The 16,248-nt window shown below is 40.4% G+C and overlaps 1 protein-coding gene across 3 annotated transcripts in view; it reads left to right on the top strand.

Annotated features, from left to right (window-relative positions):
- The window catches only part of LOC124146089, an 86,112-nt gene that overhangs the window by 33,608 nt on the left and 36,256 nt on the right, over positions 1–16,248 (top strand). The window contains exon 1 of one of the 3 annotated variants that reach the window (XM_048393382.1): positions 9,221–9,316. The exons of the other annotated variants lie outside the window; for them this stretch is intronic. The gene's annotated coding sequence lies outside the window, so the exon portion shown is untranslated. Of the gene's footprint in view, positions 1–9,220; positions 9,317–16,248 lie in introns of those variants that run through there. 3 annotated transcript variants of the gene reach the window in all.

Below are 16,248 nucleotides of genomic sequence, written 5' to 3' on the forward strand. Positions count from 1 at the left end.
GACGTACGGATCATCCTGCAAACAGGACTGACTACAAGGACTAGGAAGGCACCAATGTCTGAACCTTGTAGAAGATGCATTAGTGGACGTATGGATCATCCTGCAAACAGGACTGACTACAAGGACTAGGAAGGCACCAATGTCTGAACCTTGTAGAAGATGCAGTAGTGGACGTATGGATCATCCTGCAAACAGGACTGACTACAAGGACTAGGAAGGCACCAATGTCTGAACCTTGTAGAAGATGCATTAGTGGACGTACGGATCATCCTGCAAACAGGACTGACTACAAGGACTAGGAAGGCACCAATGTCTGAACCTTGTAGAAGATGCATTAGTGGACATACGGATCATCCTGCAAACAGGACTGACTACAACATGTACAAGGACCAGGAAGGCACCAATGTATGTACCTTGCAGAAGATGCATTAGTGGAAGTACAGATCATCCTGCAGACCGGACTGACTGCAAGGACTAGGAAGGCACCAATGTCTGTACCTTGTAGAAGATGCATTAGTGGACGTATGGATCATCCTGCAAACATGACTGACTATAAGGACCAAGTAGGCACCAATGTCTGAACCTTGCAATAGATGCATGAGTGCACAAGTGGGTCAACATGTCTTCAAATTTTGCCTTAAGTAACATGCATGCTTTCAAGAACTTCTTAATTGAGTGCAAGGATTAACCAGTTACATACTTGACTCTCTTAGAAAGAAACATGAATATTTTTCTCAAATTTCAACATTTTCAATGTTCATCTATCACAATGTGTGGTAATTCCCCAGTGGGTCCCAGGTTGGGAGAGGTCTAGCCTGTCTCACAGTCCCTGAACCAGCCCTTTCTATAATGCAAAAGCCCAAAATGAAGCAAGGCCAGATTTTCTTCAGGTACAGGATCTCCAATCTCTTTTGGGCTCCTTTTCAATTTAAATGGAGTTATTTGTTTCTATCAAAATTATAGATTTTCAAAGACAAAGCGTTAGCCTAGGAGAGGTCCTGAGCGCTCTGTTGGGGACTAAATTGAATTGGATTGACAATGACGATCCGGGGTAGAATAGGTCTTCAGCAACCCATGCTAGCTGCAAGAGGCGACTATGTTTGTTGTAAGCGGCGATTAAAGGAATTGGGTGATCAGACTCGCTGACTTGGTTTACGCATGTCATCTTATGGTCTTCAGCAACTCATGCTAGCTGCAAGAGGCGACTATCCTTGTTGTAAGAGGCGATTAACGGAATCGGGTGGTCGGGCTCGCTGACTTGTTAGATGCATGTCATCGTATCCCAATTGCATAGATCGATGCGCATGATGTCACTGGATTGTCTGGTCCAGACTCAATTATTTACAGACAGCGGTCATATAGCTACCATTTTGCTGAGTATGGCGTTAAACACAAAGCAAAAACAGAATTACCATGATAAATAATGTTAATTTCTTGGAAATATGGGAATTTTTGTAATGTGAGAAGACCAAGAACAAGCATGGCTTATCGTGATGGCCTGACTTCGATGAGAATATCACCAAGTGCAAATGAAAAGTCATGATTCATGTGACAGGTGAATCATTGACTTTGTTCATCTCTGTTATGTAATATTTCAATGTGACAACTTGAGTACTGCCTATCACTTCAAGGCTGCCTCCGAACAAACCAAACAGCGTGTTTCTGCTTGACAAATCAGCAAATAATGTCAGATTGGAAAGGTGACCGGAGCTATTGTATTATTGGTGTAAATAATAGTATGGCTAGAGCAAGAGTTGTGGAGCCAGTTCCACTAATCACGTTAGCTTGCAGAGCCAGTGACCAGAAACACAATTTACACTCCACACTGGAAGCTGTTCTCTGTCACAAACGGAACTCAAGCCTGCATGAGCAGTTTGGGTTGCTTGTTTCTTTAACTCCTGACCTTGGTCTGAGCATGATAATTTGGTTTTATTTAATGTATTGATTCGTGATTGCCAGAGCTTTTGATATAAGTCTCTCAGGGATCAGCACTGACATTCCAGAGCTGTGAACTATTTCTACCAAAAAGGCTATGTGGTATGTGCTTAGTTTCTCAGTTGTCACTGTGATCAATACATGTTTAATACATAGAGTTAGTGTTTTGGTTAAGTTCTTTTTTTTTGGTTGGAATCTTTTCTACCATATTAGGGCCGATGGGGTAGCCTTGTGGTTAAAGCGTTCGCTCCGTACGTCGAAGACCCGGGTTCAATTCCCCACATGGGTACAATGTGTGAAGCCCATTTCTGGTGTCCCCCGCTGTGATATTGCTGGAATATTGCTAAAAGCGGCGTAAAACCATACTCACTCACTCTACCACATCTGCAATATACATTATGTGTCTTGTGCATGTTGTGGATTTTGTGAAACCGTCAGATATACTACACTATATTTGTTAAGGGCCAAAATTGTCAACTTTGTTTACTTGTTTGTTTGTTGTGTAACGCCTCTCTCAGCAATATTCCAGCTATATGACAGTGGTCTGTAAATAATAGAGTCTGGACCAGACAATCTAGTGATTTACATCATGAACATCGTTCTACGCAATTGGGATACGATGTCATGCATCATCCTGATGCATCAGTCTGACCACCCCATCCCATTAGTCACCTCTTACGACAAACATAGTCGCCTCTTACGCCTAGCATGGGTTGCTGAAGACCTATTCTAACCCGGATCTTCATGGATCATCTTTCGTCAAAGGTGTGGTCTTTAGCATGTGTTGAGTAGCATACTTATACAGTCCTATAGGCCAGCACCCGTCATATTCCAAGATCCCCACACCTGAGTTATATCAGTGTGCAGAAATAAACATGGAAGTCAAGGGGTCCTTGTCATAATAAACCTGATGATAAGAGTTAAAGATTTAGGGGTCCCTGGATTCAAATACCATAGATCTCAAGAACCCTTAAGGATTGCGTGGATCGATGCTCATGATATTAATCACTTGATTGTCTGGCCCAGACTCGATTATTTACAGACCGCCATATGATACAGCTGGCATATTGCTGAGTGCGGCGTTCAAACAACAAACAAACGAACCAACTTTAAATGGGTAAATTTGAATTTTCTGCCTTCGTATTGTCCATCTTGAACATGACAGCAGTAACAAATGTAAACATTTCTGTCGCAGTGAATTATTAACTTAGCATCAATATTCATAAATTTGATATTTTGTTGATGTCAGGGTAAACAAAGTCTAGTCCAAGGGTCCAAAATCTTATATTTTAGTTTTAATTAGGGTTATGATAAGGATCCCTTGTAACTTGCATGCTTAATTTCAAACACTGAATAAACTTTTCTTAATCAATGTCGCAGAGATACCAAACTTGTGGATATTTTATCTATTCAGAATTTGTCATTTTAACAATAATTTTGAGTGTGTTGCAAAGTTGTGTAACAACATGAACAAAGACGTGATACTATTTGTTCTAATACCAGTGATGTATCTGCAGATTAGACATGTTGCCAAAATGTGGCTACGAGGGTTACCATGGTTACTTAGCTGATACGTTAGATATCACCATAGTGCACTTATGGTAACCTCCCTGTTTCATTAAGCCGCTATGTTTGTTAACGCCATGATGTTTGATATGTCCCACGATCAAGCGCCCATTACAGTAGAGATATCATTTTTGACATTGCTTATTTGCTTACTGACAAGAATGTCTGACATGTGATATTTCATATCATTGATTGATTGAATTGAGAAGCAGCCATGTAGGCGGCCCGGTAATGACCACAGTATTGACGTTGTATTGACATCTCGCCTGAGGTTAGAGTGGATGAGGTTAAGGGTCACAATATGGTGTCCTGGGTGCCTTTGTACAAAACGATCTTAGCACTAAGGTGATCGTAGCTCAGATACCTTAACACTGGCTTATGACCCTCGTAGCGCTAAGGTTGTTTTGTACGACACCCTGAACTGCTGATGTAATATTTGTTGTTTGATGACATAATCAGTAATATTCCAACTGTATGACAGTGTCCTGTCCTGTAAGCAATTGAGTTCGGACCAGACAATCCATTGATTGATTGGACCAGACAATCCAGGGATTGATATCATGAGCATTGATACACGCAATAGGGATTGATGACATGCTTCAACCAAGTCAGCGAGCCTAACCCCCTGATCCCGTTAATGGCCTCTTACGACAGGCATAGTCGCCTTTTATGGCAAGCAATGGGTTGTCTAAGACCTATTGATATTGTGAGCGACAATCCAGGGTAGGATGACACACAATCAACCAAGTCACTGAGCCTGACCACCCAATTCATTTAGTCACCTTTTACAACCAGCATGGGTTGTTGGAAGACTATCTATAATAACCCAGAATGCCCATGGTGATCAGGTGTAATGATTCACCGTTATATTTTGCATGGTGCTGGGGTAGGCAAGTCATTATGCATACATATAGCACATTGCCATGTTGATATTGGCTACTGTTGTGACACTGATGTATTGCCAAACAATATTTTGAAGCATATCTTGATAAAAACTGATATAGGTAATGATGTCATCATATTTCAAGGTACTAAGATCACCCGACTATTTTGAAATATAAAATTACATGTTTAATTCACGTTTAAGCCAGTCTAATTAAAATCAGATCTTTGTTCTTGCTACCGCAAAACAAAGATCTGAGGACATCCCATTACGGGTCACGTCAGACCGACCTTGCGCGAATTTTGACCGACCAATGGAATGACCAATCAGAAGGCAGCTTTCTCATGCTTTACGGTACTAATTTCAAATTTGCGACTACGCTTTGAAACAAATTCTCGATTACAGAATTGAAACCTGAACAAAAGAACATTCTGGAATGGTTAATAGATGGACTAGATTGTATGGATTCAGTCGTTAAACCCGTAACTGTCGTTCGGAATACCCCGTGTTAAAGTTTTCGAGGTTTCATGATTAGAAATCACATTCCGACTGTCACTTTCATAATCTTGTAAGCGACGCTCTGATTAGTCGAAAGAAAGGTCGTTCTGATGTGACCCCTAATGGGATGTTTTCAGATCTCTGTTTAGCTGTAACGAGAACTTAGGTCTGATTTTAATGAGATTGCGTTTAAGAAATCGGTGACTTACAGATCCAGGATCCAAAGGAGCTGTAAGGGCAGTTCCTTTGAAACGTCTTTATTTGTTAGTTCAGACATGATAGTGCAAGATTTATGAAGACTGACATCATTTATACTGTACATGTTGTGACAGTCTCAGTTTCAACCTAGCACTTATACATGATTTTGCGATAAGCTACATTTTAAACCACAGTTGTTGTGGCGCAATAAAATTTATTGAACTACACCACATAAACTACATACTTAGTTTAATAACAGTTGGATGCTGATGCAAGGCAATACAAAACAGTAAACTATGTTTATAACGAACGCGCTTGTAACGAACTGGAGGATATAACAAACTGTTTTTTTTGTCCCAGCCATATGCTGAGTATATGCTCTGTATATGCTTATAACAAAGAATGGTTATAACGAACTAAAATTAGTGGTCCCTTTGAGTTTGTTATAACCATAGTTTACTGGACTTTGACAAACTTTGCAGGATGAAATGTCATAGATGATAACTCCCTACATAGCGGTAAGACATATACATATTGTACCAAAACGACGAAAAAATAAATGGCAAGGTAAGGCAGTTGTTGAAGACCTAGGAAAACTTTGCAGAGCATGAAATATCAAGGATTGATAATACATGAACAACTCCACATGCAGCTAACGTAGCCTGCATAACATTTGCATGGTGTATAAGGCTAAATAAAAAGCAAGGCAGCCATGGCATGGGATGGGAGGATGGGTCATGAAACTTCCCTGCTGCGAGTGCAATCCGCCCGACTGGAAGTTAAACTTATGTTACTACATAACATTTTTTACCCTCGACTGTAAGGTCACAATTTGAACAGGACCTGAAATCACTACTCTTTACATGATAAGGAAACTTGGGCTCATCTTCCCGAGGCAAGAGAGTTAACTGACTTTAAAAGTCCAGTTTCCACCCTTGCCGAACTAGGCTGGAATTACTGGGCTTGATCGTTGCGCCACCAGTGGCTTTTACCAATTATGTCCCTTCTAAGCCTCTCCTATGGACCAATCAGATTCCACCTCTCGTATCACTTGCGTTTGCTTCTCACAAAATGGTGGCAACCAGTCAGGACGATCTGATCGATAACCAAGATCTATATTGTGATAAAACAGGTCTTACATCGCGAAATGCATCAAATCACAGGTTTTGATTTTGGTGCGCGATTTTGATTGGACTATGCATAGACTCGTTAGTCCACACAAAATGTAACTCCATAATACCATCCTAGTTTGGCAAGGGTGGAAACTGAACTTTTACAGTCAGTTAACTCTCTTGCCTCGGAAAGATGACTATGGCTGGGACGAGTCCAAATGTACTCCCCGGGTACCCACCCCACTATTAACCAGACCCTACCCACTGTAGGCCTCAAGAGATAGTACAAAATGTCCGATTGGGAATATTTTTACCATAGCCCTGGCAAAACTTATTTAGACACATGTATTAAACTATCTGGTCATGCATACACTGAAGTTGACTTTAGTTATATCTTTATTCAACCATATGAAAAGTCAGAAAAAATGGGTGCATAATTTTTGTCATTAAACAATATATCACGTGACTAACCACGTGTCCGAGTAGTCCTGTGGGTACCCGGGTCCTACTCAGTACCCACCCGACCCGGGTACCCGAGTTACCCATCCCAGCCCTAAAGAAACATTTCCATCAAACAACTGTTAAGGTAAACGAATAGCCACCCATCCAAATCATATTCTGTAGATCTGAGACAAGCAGTAACAAGTGGCTTAAGACCACTTGTAGTGTTTTACAATTTATGTTCAGTTTCATTACCCTTATATAATTTGCTTATGTAGTGTTGTCATGGCACAGACTGTTGTAATGCACCCATCAGTCAGTGCATTCATTGTGCCCCAGCATGTCACATGTATCTTGTGCGCACCTATATCAGCATGATATCACATTGAAAGGCAAGTTATTTCAAGAAAGATTTCGCAATATTGTATCATCAAGATCGTTAAGAAATATAAGATGTTGGACTATGGTGATAGACTTGTCTGACACGATGTGAAGGGAAGGTAATCTTAGGGGAGGAAACGGCATGATGGGTACAATGTGCAGTGTTAAAAACTATGGCTTGGAAGTCAAGGGGTCCTTATTGTTATAACCAGCTGCAGTATTTGATGTATAGCTTGGAAGTCATGGGTCCTTGTCATAGCCAGCTGCAGTATTTGAAGTATAGCTTGGAAGTCAAGGGGTCCTTATTGCTATAACTAGATGCAGTGTTTGAAGTATAGCTTGGAAGTCAAGGGGTCCTTATTGTTATAACCAGCTGCAGTGTTTGAAGTATAGCTTGGAAGTCAAGGGGTCCTTGTTGTCATAACCAGCTGCAGTATTTGAAGTATAGCTTGGAAGTCAAGGGGTCCTTATCATTATAACTAGCTGCAGTGTTTGAAGTATAGCTTGGAAGTCAATGGGTCCTTATTGTTATAACCAGCTGCAGTATTTGAAGTATAGCTTGGAAGTCAAGGGGTCCTTGTTGTCATAACCAGCTGCAGTATTTGAAGTATAGCTTGGAAGTCAAGGGGTCCTTATTGTTCTAACCAGCTGAAGTATTTGAAGTATAGCTTGGAAGTCAAGGGGTCCTTATTGCTATAACCAGCTGCAGTGTTTGAAGTATAGCTTGGAAGTTGAGGGGTCCTTATTATTATAACTAGCTGCAGTATTTGAAGTATAGCTTGGAAGTCAAGGGGTCCTTATTGTTCTAACCAGCTGCAGTATTTGAAGTATAGCTTGGAAGTCAAGGGGTCCTTATTGTTCTAACCAGCTGCAGTATTTGAAGTATAGCTTGGAAGTCAAGGGGTCCTTGTTGTCATAACCAGCTGCAGTATTTGAAGTATAGCTTGGAAGTCAAGGGGTCCTTGTTGTCATAACCAGCTGCAGTGTTTGAAGTATAGCATGGAAGTCAAGGGGTCCTTATTGCTATTACCAGCTGCAGTGTTCAAAGTATAGCTTGGAAGTTGAGGGGTCCTTATTGCTATAACCAGCTGCAGTGTTCAAAGTATAGCTTGGAAGTTGAGGGGTCCTTATTGCTATAACCAGCTGCAGTATTGGAATTAAGCAGTGGTTTCAAGGGGTGTCATAACCCTTATGTTAAAGTTAATTTTTTTTAGAGAATCCATAGATTCAACATGTTCAAACACAAAAAGAGCAAACCTGATGGACCTTGAGGACCCCTCTCTTGTCACATGCAAGGCCTTATGTTTGTATTTCAACATGGAATCTCAAGGCATAATTTAAACATATTAATTCAAGTCAAGTGTTGTTTGTAATTCTTTCAAAGGTTAAGATTCTCTTGGAGACAGTGGCGGTACCTTGCTGTCTACAGCGGAGGCAATGAGAGGAGTCGGGAGTGCTTCTGTCCCTGCCTAGTGTCATGCTGACTGCGAGGATATGACCTTCCCTGACCCACGACTCTCAGACCTTTCTCTCATGAGGCAATCAAGATCAATACCAACATTTTCTCTAGTTTTAATCTCCACTATCATTTGATTGATGAAATCAGAAGATGGATGTGTACCCCGATCGCTTGGTTGTCTCGTCTTTCCCACAAGCATGACAGGAAGCTAGGAGTCGTCTGCTTCTATGAAGGATGTAACATCCTTCAATACCTCAGCATCGCTGGTGGAAGTACACACACAGATATGGCTGCTGGAGACAGACTGTGTTAGCCTTAGAGGACAGTTCAGAGATTCGCTGCTCTGATATTCCTGTCTCGTGTGACATCCTGCACTGTTTCTGCGATCGCGCGCAGGCTGTCCAGTTGTTTACATCCAGCCTGACTGATGACACAGATAGTACATAATCGACTGGAAGCTTTCATTGGATTATAGTAAATGCTGGCCTGTGAGGGCAGATGAGACTACGCAATTCCAACGCTTCCACCATTTTAATTACCCTGGACATACAACAGCCTTGACAAGTATTGATTTTCCGAATTGGCGATTTTAAATTTGACTGGCTATGAGTGAGTACGAGCAATGGAATACATCCATGTATTTGTATGGCATCCCTACCATTGATTGTCTCTGATGTCTTGCTTCAGGCCTACAGGCATAGGAAGACAGCAACGTGATGTTCGCCATCTACACTAGCTCATTCCTCCAAGTGCATGGCATGGACTGCCAACATTCAGGAGCCTGCTAGACATGTTTCGCATTAGTTATGAACTGCAGGCATTGATTGAAGCTACAACTTAAAGGTACGCACAAACGTGGTGTGTATGCTGTGTCACTCGCGAGGTTCTGGAATCAGGTTTGGGTTTTCTTTCTGTAAGATTTTGTTCCAGAATGTAGTTTCATGTTATTATTCTTAGGTCGAAATCAGTGTGGATTCTACGTATCATGTATGGGTGTGCTTGATGTGCACAATTTCAAATCTGGGTAAATATATTCCAGTATGCGTTATATATATGTCAGGGGTATGTTTCTGTGTATTTTATAATTAGATACTAGCATACAAATTATTTGTGGGCATTTGAGTGCTTGTGCATGGCATTAGAGTCGACCAAACCCTTTTGTTGATGGAAGTAATTCATGGTGATTCCAAGTTAGAATAGGTCCTTTCTGTAACCATATTAATGTAATATTTCTGTGGGAATGTATCTTTGTAATGCAGAAGTAGTGAAGTGCAATGTCAGGTAGATTTAAATGATCAAGAAACTGTCCAAGTCATTACCATACCCGTGCTTGTGGGTTTCACCGAAGTGGTAAAGGTCTGAGACCTGCATCCCTTTGGGCTTTCCTCCCACATTAAGCTGACACACTGTGATAACTGGAAAACTGTTAAAAGCAGCGTTAAACCCCACTCACTCACTCACTCACTCACTCACTCACTCACTCACTCATAATACATATGCTGGTGGTGGGATAGCCTAGAACATGTAGAAAGCATTCACTTTTCATGCCGAAGTTCTGGGTACCATTCCCCCCATGGTTTTATTGTGTGAAGACCATTCCCGGTGCGTCTGTGATTGCTGGAAGATTGCTAAAGTCTTTCTCACTGTCACAGTGGATATGTTACTTTGATTGCAGTTAAATCCCCAGTCTGCATCAGATCACAGCCAGTGCTGTTGCTGGACCATTCTTTAAAAGACAGTAGTTCCTCCCTGTTTACCTTGTACTAATGAAAAACATGTTATGCTGACATCTTATATGGCCCCAGTGAGACTATGTCAGCATTTCTTAGTCTTACATAATTAGTCTGCCTGGCTAACATTCTGTTTTTGTTCAATGGGGGCTGGTGGTGTTTTGATGAATCAGTAAGTCGGACCCCCCAGCAATTTGTAGCCCTCTACCCATGTTGCTGTAGGGCAAGCAAGCACGTATATCTATAATCCTTGAATATGTGCCAGGATGTTTTGGCGAGGGAGGTCCTTACACTTCACATTTAATTGACGTGATTGGGGTAGGTGTTTATGTTTACAGAGAGGTGTTGGCAATTGTTTCTTCAACATGAAATCCCCACAGTGATATCAAAGGTGATATTGAGCTCTGTCAGCAACACAAAGTCTTTTCATGTCTTTGAATGGCATTTGGAAGGGATACACATAACATTGCATAAGACAGAGAATATTTATGGATGTCAACTTCTTCGTTATGAGGAACACGTTTCAGAGTATATGCTTACTCCTTCATCAGGTAAGTGAGTGCTAGGGTGCCGAGAGTGTATATATGTACATGTAAAAACAAACAAAGTAAGACGATAACAAGGTTGTTAACTGTTAATTAGCACTGATTGGTGATTAGTAATGGACAAATCGAAAACAGGAGTAAGCATATATTCTGAAGGGTCGGTCGGGTAGCCTAGTGGTTTAAGCGTTGGCTCGTCATGCCGAAGACCCGGGTTCGATTCCCGACATGGGTACAATGTGTGAAGCCCATTTCTGGTATCCCTTGCCGTGAAATTGCTTAAATATTGCTAAAAGCGGTGTAAAATCATACTCACTCACTCACTATACTCTGAAGCTTTGTTGAAGTTGACATCCGTATATATTTTCCCTACTAAGTCTTTTTCCAAAGGTTTTGTTTTATGTTTTATCCGGCATTTATTCAACAATGTTCAAAGCAGCCATTTATTCAGGGACTTTGTTTGGTATCTAAGTCTCACTGCCCAGCACAGTCATACCTGAAAGGATACTGCAGCAGCGTCACAAGTAGGTGGACCGTGACCTCCGTGGTCTGGTTGGTGGTAGAGCGTCACCCGGAGAGCGGCAGGTCTGGCTGTGTCATACCAAAAGACGTTAAAAGATTGTACTTGATGTTACCCTGCATGAGGGGCTAAAACAAGGTCTGAGCGGCTCGGAGTCAGTATACTGTGTCTGAGTAGGGTATTCTTGTTACACTGCGGCATGGTATCTCAGTGAGCTAGCACTATGACATCAGCATTAGTCAAGACTAGCACACACACACGCACACGCACACGCACACACACACGCACACAGATATGCAGGCACGTCGCCATCTAAGTGTAATAATCTTGAATGCAACGTTAAAGCCCCTTTCACCTCGTCTCACAAAGTAGGTGTCTTAAACACTTGTCTGAGTCTGGTAGAATTGTCTAGGGCTAAGTGACCTTTTTGCTTATAATCAAGGTAATTTATGTGCACTTCCTCCAACAAGCTTCTGATTGTTGAACATTTCTGTGAGCACAGCTATTGAGTAAACTATGCACCTTCCATTCAACAAGGCCATGCAAGATTTGTTGTTTGTTGTTTAACGTCAGACTCAGCAATATTCCAGCTATGTGAGGATGGTCTGTGAATAATCAAGTCTGGACCAGACAAACCAGTGACTGACATCATGAGCAGCGATCCTCGCAATTGGGATACAATGATATGCATCAACCAAGTCAGCGAGCGTATAATATTGACTGATTATTTTTTAGCGTTGAATAGGTCCCTGTCAACCTATGCTTGTCGGAAGTGTGACTAGTTGGATCGTGTTGTTAGACTTGGTTGAGGCAGTTGACCTTGTTGTGTCATTCAATATCAATCACTGGATTATCTGCTCCAGACTCCATATTTACAAGCTGCCATCATATAGCTGGAATATTGCTGAGTGCGGCGCTAAACAACAAACAAACAAACTTCTGTTTTAGCATGGGTCCTTTAGGAGCTCACATATAATAAAAATTTCACTCAGCCTATACAGGTACTGATAAACATTATAGCTTCATTATATTAAGTCCATTACCGTATTCGACGTAATAGGCGCCCAGAAATAGGGGGCTCTTATTAGAATATTATTTTGTCGGAAAAAAAACAGTTGAAAGATAAATTTTGTGGTTTATGCTGACAGCCTGAAATGTTTATATACGAAAGATATATTTTTCCAGAGTTTAATTGCTCATAATTAAGGGTGCATATAACACACGAGTGCATATTATACACGAATAAATAAGTATTGTGTACATTGATCAATCGGAAGGGGTGCTAATTGGGTTTGTTCACGAGCCAATATATTAGCAAATATCGCCATGGGCGCTCATTAGATTTGGGCGCTTATTACGTCAAATACAGTATTCACTTGGAGCAAGTTTTTAAAGTAACCAGAATAGTTATCAATATTTAAGTTAGTTTGTTTGTTGTTTAACACCGACCTAACCAGTATTCCAGCTATATGACCGTGGTCTGCAAATAATCGAGTCTGGACCAGACAATCCATTGATTGACATGAGCATTGATCCATGCAATTGGGATTATGTGATGACATGCATCTACCAAGTCAGCGAGCATAACCACCCGAGCCCATTAGTCACCTCTTATGACAAGCATTGGTTGCTGAACACCTATTCTACCTTTATCCTCATGGGTAGTTTGCTAAATAATGAACCTTGAGATCCATAACTCTAACTATGTTTTACTTTCAGGCTGTGACAACGCCCTTGACTTTAATGCTTGATGGATATTTGACATTGAAAATGATTTTAGATGATGATCGTCTTGTTTTTGGTTATCAAAGAAAAGAGTGTATCACAATAATTATCATTGTCATTTGCAAAGATTAATGAATGTTTTTGTCTTGATATTTATGTGTCATGTCAGCACTACTGTGTACCACATAAAGTAAACTACGGTTATAACGAACTCAAAGGGACCACTAATTTTAATTTGTAATAACCGTAGTTCATTATGAGCATATATACATCATATTTACAGGAAATGACTGGGACCAAAAACACAGTTTGTTATATCCATCAGTTCATTATGAGAGTGTTTGTTATAAAAGTAGATTACTGTAACTGCATAGACTGATTTATAATGTTTCTAGGTTTGTAAGCAGCAAACCCATACTTGTGATTTCACCAAAGTGGTAAAGGACAGAGACAATTGCATTTCCTCCATTAAACTGTGACATGCCATGATATACCGTATTCGACGTAATAAGCGCCCCGCTCTAATAAGCGCCCATGGTGATATTTATTAATATTTTGGCTTGTGAACAATCCCAATTAGCAACCCTTCCGATTGATCAATGTACACAAGACTTATTTATTCGTGTATAATATGCACTCGTGTGTTATATGCACCCTCCATTATGGGCAATTAAATTCTGGAAAAATATATCTGTCGTATATAAACAGTCAGGCTGTCAGCATAAACCACGAAATTTATCTTTCACCAAAATAATATTCTAATAAGAGCCCCCTATTTCTAATTTTGAGAGCGCCCTGGGCGCTTATTACGTCGAATACGGTAACTGGAATACTGTTAAAAGCAAAATTTAACTCCACTCACTCACTCACAGTACACCACATAACTGCACAACAGTTTATTTAACTGCACTGTGTATCATATTTATCTAGCTGTGATCAATATCCTCCTAACATTGACAAAAATAACTACCGCATTCGACATAATAAGTGCCTCGTTCTAATAAGCGCCCACGGCAATATTTGCTAATTATAATGTTGACTAGTGAACAATCCCAATTAGCACCCCTTCCAATTGATCAATGTACACAAGACTTATTTATTCGTATATAATACGCACTCATGTGTTATATACACCCTTAATTATGCGCAATTAAATTCTGGAAAATATATCTGTTGTGTATAATAAACACAGATTTTTCTTTTGTATCATTTCAGGCTGTCAGCATAAACTACTTTTTAGTTTTTTTTTTGCTTACCAAAATTATATTCTAATAAGAGCCCCCCTATTTTTCAATTTTGAGAGAGCCCTGGGCGCTTATTACGTTGAATATGGTATCTACCAATAGGATGATGGAAGCGATGATCAAGAAACAAGACAATGACACAGTACGGCATGGCACCATGTTGTGAAATCATTGAGGGCAAACAGAGTTATCTTTGTTGTTCACTGTTTACCTAGAGACACGTACAGAGGTTGTCCATACCCGCGGCATTGAGCTGTGACCGTTCACTACTCCTCTCCTGTCCCGTGTGCCATTTCCTCCAGTAACATCACCGTTATCATGGACACTGCTTATCTTCAATCCATTAGATAGAATTGATTAGCTGTTGTATGATGTGTCTGATGTCAGTACAGATTTCTGTGGAGACAGCTAAATGTTGGATGGGATTATCATGTTAACTCAAGCTGGGTATTCTGCTTCTGGAGATAGATGAAGGACAGCTTCCCTGTGAGCTTTCAGCATGTTGTTATATAACTCTAGGTTTGATAATCTTGAACGGTATGTTACAATGCCCATGTTACCGCACCTATAAGCTTTCAGCATGTAGCTATATAACTCTAGGTTTGATAATCTTGAACGGTATGTTACAAACCCATGTCACTGCACCTATAAGCTTTCAGCATGTAGCTATATAACTCTAGGTTTGATAATCTTGAACGTTATGTTACAATGCCCATGTTACCGCACCTATAAGCTTTCAGCATGTTGCTATATAACTCTAGGTTTGATAATCTTGAATGTTATGTTACAAAGCCCATGTCACCTCACCTACAAGCTTTCAAATTAATTTTGGGATGTTTTTTTAAAGATATATTTTTCTGTTAAAAATACAGAATATCTATGTCAGTTTACCCTAGGTCTGAATCAGGAGAATATCGTTCCCTTTGGACTTGCCCAGAGTGCCATTGATATTCTCTGAATTGTTGGTCAATGTTTTTTCGATTGATTTTGATGTTACTGTTGGTGCCGTTCCTTGAATTATTAAGGCATGCAGCTCTGTTCAGTGGATGTGTGACTCTCTTGACCCCAGGGCCACCTGGGGCCCTGCCTAAACCAACAAGAAAAGGAGTAATGTCATTAAATTATTATTCTTAAGGTTCAACATAGGTTAGAAATCTGAGCATGTATGTAATAACAGCTTCACTTGTCCAAAGGGGGCACGGACGGCCCAGTCGTCTAAGGCACTGTGATTCGCTGTGCAGAGTTGCGTCCCTTGGGTACGCCAGAAACCTATGATTGTGGGTTCGAATCCCGGTTCGCCCGATTATGTTTCTAGGTTTGTCAGCACCATACCCGTGCTCGTGGGTTTCATCGAAGTGGTAAACGTCTGAGACCTGCATCACTTCGGGCTTTCCTCCCACATTAAGCTGACATGCCGCGATATGACTGGAACACTGTTAAAAGCGGCGTTAAACCCAACTCACTCACTCACTTGTCCAACATCACCATTAACATGATTAACATAATGCATGGTATCTCTTCTGACGTGTGGTAGTGTTCGAAATCAGAGGGTTCATTGGGACCTTCAGGTTTTCTCCGATAGTGTATTTGAATCAAGGGACCTATCAAATCTTAAACATGTATAAATCATTTGGGTAATGACAATGAGTCATGAACCCTTGACTTTTCATATTTAATTTCGAACTCGGTGTAAGCTACAGTAATGGTTGCCCAATAGGCATGGATGTCGACATTTGAATAATTCTCATAAATATAGTTGCACTACTGTTAAGTTTGTAACGTAAACCATATCGAAAACGAATATCACTTTTTGTTATTTTGTCCATCTTATTGCCATCTTATTCAGAGTTACATAAAACTGAACTTTAAAATTTTTCCAAATATTCTGAGGTTTAATGCACTACTGTCATCACAAGAGCCTATTATATTATATTATATTATATTATATTATATTATATTATATCATATCATATCATATCATATCATATCATATCATATCATATCATATCATATC

This window comes from Haliotis rufescens, unplaced genomic scaffold (genome assembly GCF_023055435.1).
Source record: "Haliotis rufescens isolate VD_foot unplaced genomic scaffold, xgHalRufe1.0.p SCAF_12, whole genome shotgun sequence".
Lineage (NCBI taxonomy): Eukaryota > Metazoa > Mollusca > Gastropoda > Lepetellida > Haliotidae > Haliotis > Haliotis rufescens.